The 11,773-nt window shown below is 36.0% G+C and overlaps 1 protein-coding gene across 2 annotated transcripts in view; it reads right to left on the bottom strand.

Annotated features, from left to right (window-relative positions):
- Window positions 1-6,006, bottom strand: part of LOC101897463 (DNA-binding protein Ikaros) — a 58,159-nt gene extending 52,153 nt beyond the window's left edge. Inside the window, exon 1 of one of the 2 annotated variants that reach the window (XM_020036663.2) lies at window positions 4,824-6,006. The gene's annotated coding sequence lies outside the window, so the exon portion shown is untranslated. The remainder of the gene's footprint in view (window positions 1-4,823) is intronic. The other variant, XM_020036666.2, reaches the window with a different exon arrangement.
- Between the last annotated feature and the right edge of the window lie 5,767 nt (window positions 6,007-11,773).

An 11,773-nucleotide genomic window follows, 5' to 3' on the forward strand; every position in this document is an offset into this window, starting at 1 on the left:
TCGAAAAGTAAAGAAGCGACTTGATCGAAATCCGCGACCCACTGGCCTACTGACCATATCGCAATATTCCATTCGGCAGTGGAATATTTACCCCGGGCTCGGGGTAAAGTGCAAGAATTTACACCGGAACAGAAAGAAAATAGACTCAAAAGAGCTAAACAGTTGCTTCGCTTGGCCGAAAGTGGAAAACAGCCGAATTTGGTTTTCTCCGATGAGAAAACATTTACAAACATCCAGCAGTTTGTAAACAACAAGTTTACTTGCCAGCCGAAAATGTGCACCTTCGGTTGGCCACCAGAACTCAAAGGCCAGACATAGTGATGGAGTGGGTAGAGCACAATGGCCACCAAAATTTCCGGATACCAATCCGTTGGACTATTGTGTCTGGAGTGCACCTTCGGTTGGCCACCAGAACTCAAACGCCGGACATAGTGATGGTGTGAGTCGCGCACAATAGCCACCGAAACTTCCGGATACCAATCCGTTGGACTATTGTGTCTGGAGTATTTTGGAATACAAGGTTGGCACTAAAAAATACCAAAGTGTCGATAACCTCAAGCACACGCTTCGCCGGGAATGGGCCAAAATTCCGCAGACCAATATTCGGGCAGTGTGTGACGGTTTCATTGGCCGTTTGAAGACCATAATTCGTGTCAAAGGTGACAAATTCGAACAAAACTAAACTTATTTTAAAATTTGATGCTATTTCCGAAATTTTTTTGCTTTCATTCAATAAGATTTAAAAAATGCAAATTATTCCATTTGACTGTGTGGCAGTTTTTTTATCTCACCCTGTAGTTTATGATTAACTTTATCGAATGCCTCACTGAAGTCTGTGTAGATTGCATTGATTGCCTCGATTGATTCTTTGCCAGTGGATGACCAAAAATGCACAACAATTTTTATTTCAAATTTCACCGAAAGCGCATGATATGATAGAAACTTAAAAAGTAATTTGATCCCCAACGAGGCCCACTTTTGATACCATTGCCAAGCTTTTGGGGAAGACCTTTGAAAAATTCGCTCGAAGTATTTTAAAGAGTACAACCCACGCAAATTCAAGCGAGCGCGCTCCTGAGAGTAGAAAAAAAAATTGGGCGCACTGAAATTTTCGATGTCGCTGGAATATGAGTGTCCATATTTTCATGGTTTTTGAGTGGAATAAAATTTGTTCAAAATCGAGCAGATAGTACTCCTGCCTTTTAGTTTTTGTTACACCGTTGTTGTATTTTGTATGTATGCTCAGCTTTAGGGAATTTTACATATAAATGCAAAACAACTGCTTTAAAGATGCTGACATTACTAGGCATTCGAAGGACAATAATAAAAAATAACAAACAAATCTGATTAGTTGGGCGCCAAATTAAGGGATCGTAAAAAAGAAATATAACGAAAAATACAATTAGTTGGGCGCCAAATTTATGAATAGTAAACGAGCACAGCTGATAAATCTTAAAGCACATTATGTGACAGATATTTATAAAGTAATTTCTAGTGATTCATTCACTAAGAGCCTCAGTTTTGGCGCCATCACCGAGTTTTTGAGGATTATTGGTTTGACACGTCCAAAACGACCTAAAAATGCAGTCTCAGAGATCACAATGATGTCAAGGCTTCTGAAAGTGATTGATTTACTAAATATATCACCAATACGGGAAGAACGAGTGTATAGTTCAGTCGGAGAATAAACATTCTATAACCAACAAATGGCTACTAAAATAAAAAGGCCCACAATTCTCTTTTGGCCTTTGCGTTCACACCTTTGTCTTGTTTCGCTATTTTGGATAAATGTAACGCAAAAAGTGACTTTGGAAAACATGAGAATGTATCTTAAGAAAACCATAAAAAATAGTTACAACGACCGAATATGAAATCACCAAGTCAAAGAAGTAGAATGAAACCAAGTTGCAAGTAAGCCAAGTCGAGCCGACCGACCAACCGACAGACTATTTACCCAACCAACCATGCAGACACAGAAATCCAAAACATTTTTACACAGACAGACACATGGTGTTCACCAGCTGACACAGTCAGCCAGCCAGCCAGCCACCTGCAAATGAAATCATTAAAGCTCTTTATATTGGTGTTTTAGTGTTGTTGTGGCTGATGTTGCTGCTGCTGCTGTTGTCTTCTTTGATTTTTATTTCAGTAAGCTTGTTGGTTGGCTGGCTGGCAAGTACCACCACCACCAACAACAACCTGAACTGAACGAAACGGCCCACAAGGTAAGTGAGCTTATACAATACAAGTAACCCAGTTTTTTGTTTCTTACTTGATATAAAGCTGGGATTTCGCAATTCGTAGGAGATTGATGGGGAGGGGACAGACATTTACCTCGGACGGGGGAGGAGGCGCAGAACATTGCAGGGTAATACAGAACAGCGAAAATCTAAACAGAGAGGAGGCCATGGCAAATTTGTCAGAAACCAACAAAAATATAAAAACAAAAACTGTGACAAATGCAATCGAAGGGAAATGCACGATGAGAAGATCAGCGGATATTAGATGACAGGGTGGTTGCAATTGCTGGTGTTGGTGCTGCCACTTGGCATTCTTTTGAAATGATGATGGCAAAACAAAAGAACGAACGAGCGAATGAACAAAAATGTTCTGAGAAGTGAAAGCTTAACTGAGACAGAAAAAAGGGGACACAAATTGGGATCACATCGATCAACATTGTTGCGATCAAAGGGAAACTTCGTCATGAAATTTATGAGAATACCTTCGGATATGACTGTCGAGCAAGATTTTGGAAATTGTAAATACAACATCAAGCGAAATCTTTAAAAAATGTATGTCTTGTCTAATTATACGAAACCAGTCTAATTTTAAGAGTTTATTTACTAAAAAAATCTATCTCTATCTCTCGGAATGTTTTCAATAAAAAATTAGTATGAGCAAGCAAGTTTTCGATGAAAACACCCTTATCCAAGCAAGTTTTCCATGAAAACTCCCTTATCCAAGCAAGTTTTCCATGAAAACTCGCTCATCCAAGAAAATTTTCTATGAAAAATCACTTATCCCGGCATGATTTCAATGAAAACTCGCTTATCCCGGCAAGATTTTTAGGAAAACTCGCTTATCCCGGCAAGTTTTCTATAAAAACTCACTTATCTCGGCAAGTAATAATGAAAACGCACTTATCCCGGCAAGTTTTTTAGGAAAACTCACTTATCCCGGCAAGTTTTTTAGGAAAACTCCCTTATCCCGGCAAGTTTCAATGAAAACTCACTTATCCCGGCAAGTTTTCTATGAAAACTCGTTTATCCTAACAAGTTGTCTATGAAAACTCGTTCATCCTAACAAGTTGTCTATGAAAACTCGCTTATCCCGGCAAGTTTTCTATGAAAATGTTTTTTAGAAAAACTCGCTTACCCAAGCATGATAATACGTTAATACATGCTTTTCCACGATAATACGCTTATCCATGCATGTTTTTTTTTTATAAAAAAAGCATATCCAATAAATTTTTTATGGAAACTATTTTATCCGTGCAAGTTTTCTGTGGAAACATATTTAACCATTTGCTGTGAAAAGTAGTTAATAAGTAGATTTTTCCATGAACTTTAAAACGAGAACTCGTCTATCCACAAGAGTTGTAAGATCTTTTATCCTGTTAACGCAGTTATCTGCGAAATTACGTACACAGTATGTTTACACGTACACCGGGTTAAAAGCCTTCAAGAGGATTTAATTGACGTATGTTTAACGCAATTTAAATCCACTGGGTTTACTATTCCTTAAATATTTTTAAGATTAAAAATTAGAGTATTATATTAAACATTTTTGAAAAGAATAGTATTTTACAGCTTTCTTCATTTTTTATTTGTTAAATTACATGTCGCTTCATTTATAAACGTCATAAACATTAGCACGGTTCACACAAGACAATATAGTTATTACGTTTGCCATATCCATTAAGTGGTCTGGCCACACATCAATTTTGATAGTTAACATTTAATCGGAATTGTCACAAGGTTTTCTTTTTTGATTTGGTGAACGTAAACCTTATTAACCTTTCCTACTGTAACATCACATATGTACTGTCATCTTAATGTCAAACATCGTTTGACATTAATTCATTCAGTTTTTCAAAATCAAATCCAACACCTGCCGCAGTAAACTCCCACAGATGGTTTGACAACCGATTGACAGTTGTTGGCTACCGAGTCCCCACGCACACACCTCACACACACCAACCAACCTTAACTATGTGGCAACTCTGTCACATATGCAATCATTAGAGATTGCATCACCGATGGTAGCGCAAAAAGGCCAAACAGTCAAAATTTGTGACAATTTGATATCCCAAAAAATTTTATTTAAATTTGCCCATGTATGAGTAGGCTGTGTGAGAAGGGCTGCATAAAAATCACTGTCACCACCATCCAGCCATAAACTGCAGGTGTGTGGTTGTGGACAATTATTTACACGATACAAATAGCTGGTGGACATTTTTACTGCACACTTACAAAGAAACGCTAAAAGATAAAGCATTTAGTCTCCCACTTTTATTTTCGTTTTTTTTTTTTTTACTTTTAGCTTACAACAACACAACGGGTTGTCGTATTCTTGATTTATTTGTTGTTCTAAAAATTATTTGGGTCATTTGTTTTAGTTTTCTGCCGTTTCGTTTAGAACACTTTTCAGTTTGTAATAAAATAATAACAAAAACAATATAAACGAGAAGAAGCAGCACAGGGTAAAGGTGTTTTAATTCTTTGTAGGGGGAGTGAGTTTTTTTTTTTTTTTTTTTTTTGATATTAGAAATTGGGACAGTTCTTTTTTAATTTGTCGGGGCATTTTGGAAATTTTTGACTCACTTTTTGAAGAACTTTTAGAACTGGGGAATCGTTTATCGTTGAGTATGATCCAATTTTGTTGCAGTTTTAGTGATCCTGTAACCGAGGGTTTTTCGCTTTCAAATTACAAACGAAATTTTTTGGCAATTGCACTTTTTATAACTTTTGGATGCGGATTGTTCTTTTTAATTTTATTGTAATGTGTTTTCTTATTTCATAGATTTTTCAATTCGACCTTTTAATAACGACAACAATGAAAAGTATTGCATTTTTTCTTGTGAGATCGTGTGGAAGACGATGTACCAACCCGGATTGCACAGGCAATACTTTTAAAATGATCGACCGTTTTTACCGACCACGATGATGTTGATGCTGCGAAAGAACAATATTGTAGGTCCAACGATCAGAAGTGGGAAAAAGCGTAAAATGACGCGTTTCTTTGTAAGCCCAGAAACGCATTGAAAGCATCAACGGGCGAGCGCACACACCAAACATCTACCGTACCGCAATGTTTCTATTTTGCTGCGCTTTGGTTTCTTGGTTAGCTGATTGTATTTTTTTTTTTCTTGACACTGTAACCACAACGGAACCGTTTAACAAACATCCAGAGAAATATATGTATATATTTTTATTTTAAAAAATAAAAAAACCGAAACAAAATTAACGTAAAATATAAACGTCCATGAAGAAGCCGACTTCTGATGCTCGGAGTGTGTGTGGTCGTTCGCCTGTCGTTGTCGTCAACAAATTCATCCGCATCCGCAATGGTCGCAAAACAAAAACATACTGAAATGACTGTCAATGGGGCCAGTGGTGTTTGCTGGTCTCAAAAGCAAAACAAACCAGCAAATCTCTGGCAGCAACGCTCGAACAACAACAACATTCGAAATGCCCGACTTTGGGGATTCTCCATGCACATCAGATCGTTGTCGGCGGTGGTGGTGGCAGCAGCGGCCCACCTTCAACAACCCAGCAATAATTGTCCAGCAACAACAAGAACGCCAGCAACATGAATGGCATACTCCAAATGTGAGTGATGGAGATGATGGTTAAACATAGTTGTTGTTTGTGTGAACGAATGCTTATTATACTATTTCTCATATTCTCCCCACACCACCAGCCGAAACACAACAGCGACGTCGAACGCCAACGTTATTAATTCAACGTCAACAGAGCTGCTTTGCTGCAGGTATTTCCCTCATTCATAGTGTGCTTGCTTGTTTTTGTTTTTTCTTTTTTGTATTATTTTTTTGTTGCGTTTTCTCAAGGCCTACAGATTTAGGCCAAAAATCTCAAGTGATCTAAACCAACCAAACAAGAGTCGTTTCGTGTCGTCTGTCGGGCTTGGTTGATTCGTTTACAATCGTTTTTTCTTCTACAACACTATTACCTCCCTCGCCCCATGCACACACACAAGCCATAGAGACCCATAAGTGGAGTGCATTGAGTATGTTGGGGTGTAATAGTTTGTGTTGTTGTTGCTTGTTTATGGTTAGTGAGTACCGAGAGTAGTAGTGAGACATTTTCAGCAACTTACAAAACCCACAAAGAATTTTCTTAAACTAAACGAGAACAAAAACAAAAGCAACAACAACGCAAACGAGTTGCAAACCCAAACACACACACACACACACACACAAATATACTTCATTATGGTTACATTGTAAAAGGCGAATATGAAGAAGAACTCTCAGGGCAATGATTGCAATTGCAATAAAAATGCATAACGACACGGATGCACCCATCCATTCATTCATTTATTGATTGGGAAATTTGGAAGTTTAACTTGGATGGATGATACAACAAGGCAATTTTTCAATAAAGAAATAATACTCAAAATTCAGGAACTGGGATCTAGTCTTAAAAAAGACACTGTGTTCATATATTAGTTATCGGAGCATAGCACAATTACAAGGTGTTCCAGCAGGTTTTACGAATCAGACTAAATGTCAAAATTTGTTCTTTACACTGTATAAGGTATATTTTACTTTTTGTGTCACAGTAATGCAATTTGATATTGAAAAGTTGCAAAAGTTGAAGATTCTTTCATACACGCAAACTCTGGTCGTTTGTTGTACTAACCTGGCGTTGGAGACGACACTGTGAATATGACCGTGTGGTGTGTGAATGCAGCAAATTTCACTCGCAGCCAACTTAACTTCTATTTTACAGCCAGCAAATAATTTAATAAGCCTTTACTTATTGGGCCTCGCCATACCGAACCCACTCGTCAGCTCCGTTACACGTTAACCTTTTAATTTTACCTCAAGTAAACCCTCACAAACGATGTTAACACGAGAAAAAGGTAAACTTTAAATCGCTTTTTACGTTTAAAAAAAGTTGCAGAAGTAGTTATTTGTGAGCCCTGTTTACACTTTGAATTATGCTCCTGTTTGCTAGTAAACCACTAAACTTCATCTGTTGCCGAACCTGCAAGAATCTTCTGGAGTAACCTCAGTTTATCCGACATGAAAGTTCTTGGTTTTACCACCCGTGGTAGTCGATTTCGGCAAGTGTATTATGAATGTGGGAACAAAATTTGATTATGTAACTGGAGATATGTCGATAGGACTCAATAGTGTCGGTACAATTTGATATTTGGCCAGGTTTCCTAATGAGTTTGTCCAGAATAAAATATACTGTGTGAACCGGGTTTATACATGTCTTGAATGAGAGTTGTATTTTAAGGAGTAATGATCGAATAAGTTCGGCATGTCCCAGTAGTCGGCACTTTTTATTTTTAAGCCCAAATAAATGAAACTATTATAACTAAATGTATTTTGTTTACTTCAAATTTATTGCCAGCTATCTTTGTGTACAATTTCGCTAAGAAAAGATGATTTATTCTAATAAAAATTAAATTTTTGTCTGTAAAGGTCCTCAACAATCCATATTCTTAAGAAAAGTACAATAAAGACGTGGAATCAGTTTAACTAAACAAAAATATTATATTTTAATGAATTAATTTATTATTATTAATTATTCTTACAAAAAATTTTAATTGCCGACTGTTGGAACATGTCATACCGCCAATTGGCAAGTGGTGCCGACTACTGGCAAAAAAGCATTGTTTTAATAAAACTACAAATTTATGAAATTTAATAAAAAGTTATTAAAACTTTATTTATTATTGCAAAAACTATACAAAATTTCGAATCTGAATAAACTAACTTTGTAATAATTGAAAAGTTGCACTCAGAATGGTGAGCGATTAAAAACGCGAAAATCCTAAAAGTGCCGACTACTGGTACACTTACCCTAGTCTGATAAAAAAAGTAAAAAATACCGAATGTAGCTGTTAAGACAACATGGACCTGCATAGGCAACTTGAAACAATTCCGACGAATAATATGGCTAAAATCATTAAAATACCGAATATGGGGAAGTACCGTTATATGGGGGCTATACCAAAACGTGGGCCTACATGGCCCATTTTCAATACCAAAATTCCCTCAGACATAATATATATTTGAGTAAAATTTTATCAATCTACTTCACTTCGTTCATAAGCTTGAGTTATTTCAACAGGCGGACGGACATCGCTAAATCGGCATAGAATTTTAGGCTGGTCAAGAATATATATGCTTTGTAGGGTCTAAAATCTATATTTCGAGGTGTTACAAACGGAATGACAAACTTAATATACCCACCATACTATGGTGGAGGGTATAAAAATGAAGACGAAGGGGGTTTTGTTGTAACAGACAAAACCAACTTACATGGTTATGCTACTTCGTCCATGTAAAACGAGAGTATAACAAGTGGAAAAAGGTGGAAATGTTTATATATGCGGTTGTAAGATTTAGAAGATTTTCCAAAATAATTTTAGTTTTATGTAATTCTTTGGCTATTGTGCGCTGGAAATGAAGCGAGAAACCTCATTTTGTAACCATTCTTGGGTGGCGCGTGCTGAGCGCGATGGTGCTGAGTCCTGTTGGAACGTCCAAGGTCTGCGGCTAAAATGTTTGCGTGTCCAAAGCTTTAATACACCCTCCAGAATATTTTCGCGACAATATTCGGCATATATTCTGATGCCAGGTGGATTAATAGAGAGGAGAGCGACCATCGGCTGTTATGGCGGCCCACACCATCACCATGGCCGGCGCTTGAGTTCTTGTGGCCAACCAAAGGTGCACATTTTCGACTGAACTATTTGGCAATTGAACACGATCATTTTGTTTGTTTACAAACTGCTGAACAACGAATGTTTTCTCATCGGAGAAAACCAAATTCGACAGTTCACCACTTTCGGCCAAGCGATGCAACTCTTTACTCTTTTGAGCCTATTTTCTTCCTGTTGCGGTGTAAATTCTTGCACTTTTTGGAATTTCAATGGCTTTACCCCGAGCTCATTTTTCAATATTTCCCGAATGGAATATTGCGATATGTTCAGCTCACGACCCATTTTTCGGCCACTGCGACGCAGATTTCGATCAAGTCGCTTTTTATATTTCGAACCATTTCTGCTGATGTTGCTGTATTCTTCCTTGACGTCGAGCTACGCTACCAGTATTAAGGTAACGAGCGATTGTACGAGATACAAAAGATTTATTCAGATTTAAATGCTGGAGTGCTCTAACGATAACGATGGAAAATTCTTCCCAAAATGTTTTTGTACGCATGTAAACAATATAATGAGCTGTCTCTGGAATAATTTTAACAGCTGTCGGACGAATGACTTAGAAATGACAGCAGTCTGAAGTTGGTTGCAATTTTTCATCTCACGCTGTATATGTAATGGAATTGGCAAATTTGATATCATTGGGTTTGCGTATAACCTATAAACTGTAAATCCACTATAAGAAAGTCTGTGAAATTAACGTCCTTGTAAGAACAGGTAAAGTAAAGCAGACATTTTGCTGTTTCCGAAAAAAATATTCCATAATTATGTACCTTTTCAGGTTCCAACATGCGGCATATTTTGTAACACTCTCACTGCTAACCTAATTTTAAATTTACAGACACCTACAAACAAAAGTAGGAGTCTTGTACACATATAGGAATATAGCACTATATTATTACATGCTTGTCTATAAACAGCATGTTGTTGTAAATGGGAGCAAGTCAACACACATGAAGGCACGCACACATGCCTATATCTGAACATAATAATATCACAGCAGTTTGTAGGTTAATAGTGATGGTCAGGCAGCAAGCCTTAATATAAAAACTTATGATACACACACTCTTTCCCCCACGCACACACTCAATAAATTTCTACATAATAACCAATGTATAAGAGAAATTCCCTTTGAATTATTCTTGGAAAGTTCTCTGGGAATAATGAATGTTTGTTTTCTTTGGCATAACAAAAATTCGCATACACATACATACGTTTTCCACCTACATAGGTAGGACGTTCTTCCTTGATTAAATCCCTCCTCATTACATGATTTTTGTTTTCTCTTTCTAACTCTTCCTCAGTGCTTCTTATTTCCTTTTTTACACTTTCTTTTGATTTTCTTTAATTCTTTGCTATATTTTTGTAAATTTACACTCACACATTTATATGTTAATTTCCTTCATATTTTTTATGTTTTATAACAATAGATAACAGATTTTATTTTAAGTATTTTTAATATACTTTTTTTAACAATTTTTTTTCATTAATTAAACAATTATTCTTAACAATTTTTGTACTGCAGCTTATAATTCTATAATAAGGAAATGAAAAGACCGTAAAAAGGACATTCGGCAAATGACAGTAGGCTTCACACATGCACAAACATTTATCGATAGCTGAGGTGTTTTGAAATGAGCGGGAGAGAACAGGGAGAGCCAGAAAAGTTATCGATTGAGTTGTGTGCAATTAGCAAAACAGGGTGACCAATAAAAAGTTAAATTTTCTGGTGGGTAATGAAACGGAGCGAAAATCCAATTGGATCATTCTAATTGTACCAAAGTCCCATAAACAGGTCGCGTAAGCACAAAGGAAAATTAATATTATTGTGATTGAAATACGTACATACTTTCAAAATTTTTGTTTACGTTTTCATAAAGTCATTTAAAATAAGCATATCCATCTGTACATTTTCTGTAATCTATCTTGTCAAATTTCACTGCATAGAAAATAGGTTTCCATTTAATTTTTGTATATGCAATGGATTTATAAATGCAAATTTTGACAATGAAATGTTGTCAAAGGAATAATTTCGAAAAATTCGACCATGCTTATGAGGCTAATATTTTAGTTTTCTATTTTAGATTATATTTCTCCTTGACTTTTATACCCTCTAAAGGTAGTGAAAATGACAAAATGTTTGATCGGAAACAAGGGTAAACTTCTTGTTAGTTGTACGCCCTTATTTAAGGAAGAATTCCAATATATGAACTTGACAATGAAGGAACATGATATAAAAAAATGGAATCATATGATTGCTTGAGATTATATTGGTAATTGTACCATGAGCGTTACTTTCCTTATATTTATTGTCGAATCTTAGTCCGCTTAGCTTTTACATAATTGTACTTTTCCAGAACCTGAAAGAATATACTAGTTATTGGGAAAATCGGTTATCGTAGTAAAAACTTTTACATTCTTAAAGTTCTGGAACGGACTAAATATAAGTTCATTAAATTTGCTCCTGGATTTCCCATTATTTAACTCTTTGATATTATGGCCGAATATTAATCAAATCAAAGAAAAATTTAGATATTATAACAATATAGAATAATTAACAATATATGTAATCATACGAAATGGTAATAGAAATATGCGCAAAGAGATTTAAATATCTAATGTACTTTATTTTATCCTTAAAAAGTTAATAAACAGCTATTTTAAATCTAACATCGATTATATGTAAATGGAGTTTCCATGCAACTCTGATTTACAACAATTCATCATGTGTAAGCGACATGGTATGTGTAACTAATATCCATGGTAGAAGATAGTCGCCTCGACACAGCTGCTGGAACAACGAACTGTCAAACCAATTTTGAAATTAAAAATTTTGAATGAAAAATTTGTC

Source organism: Musca domestica, unplaced genomic scaffold (assembly GCF_030504385.1).
Source record: "Musca domestica strain aabys unplaced genomic scaffold, Musca_domestica.polishedcontigs.V.1.1 10, whole genome shotgun sequence".
NCBI lineage: Eukaryota > Metazoa > Arthropoda > Insecta > Diptera > Muscidae > Musca > Musca domestica.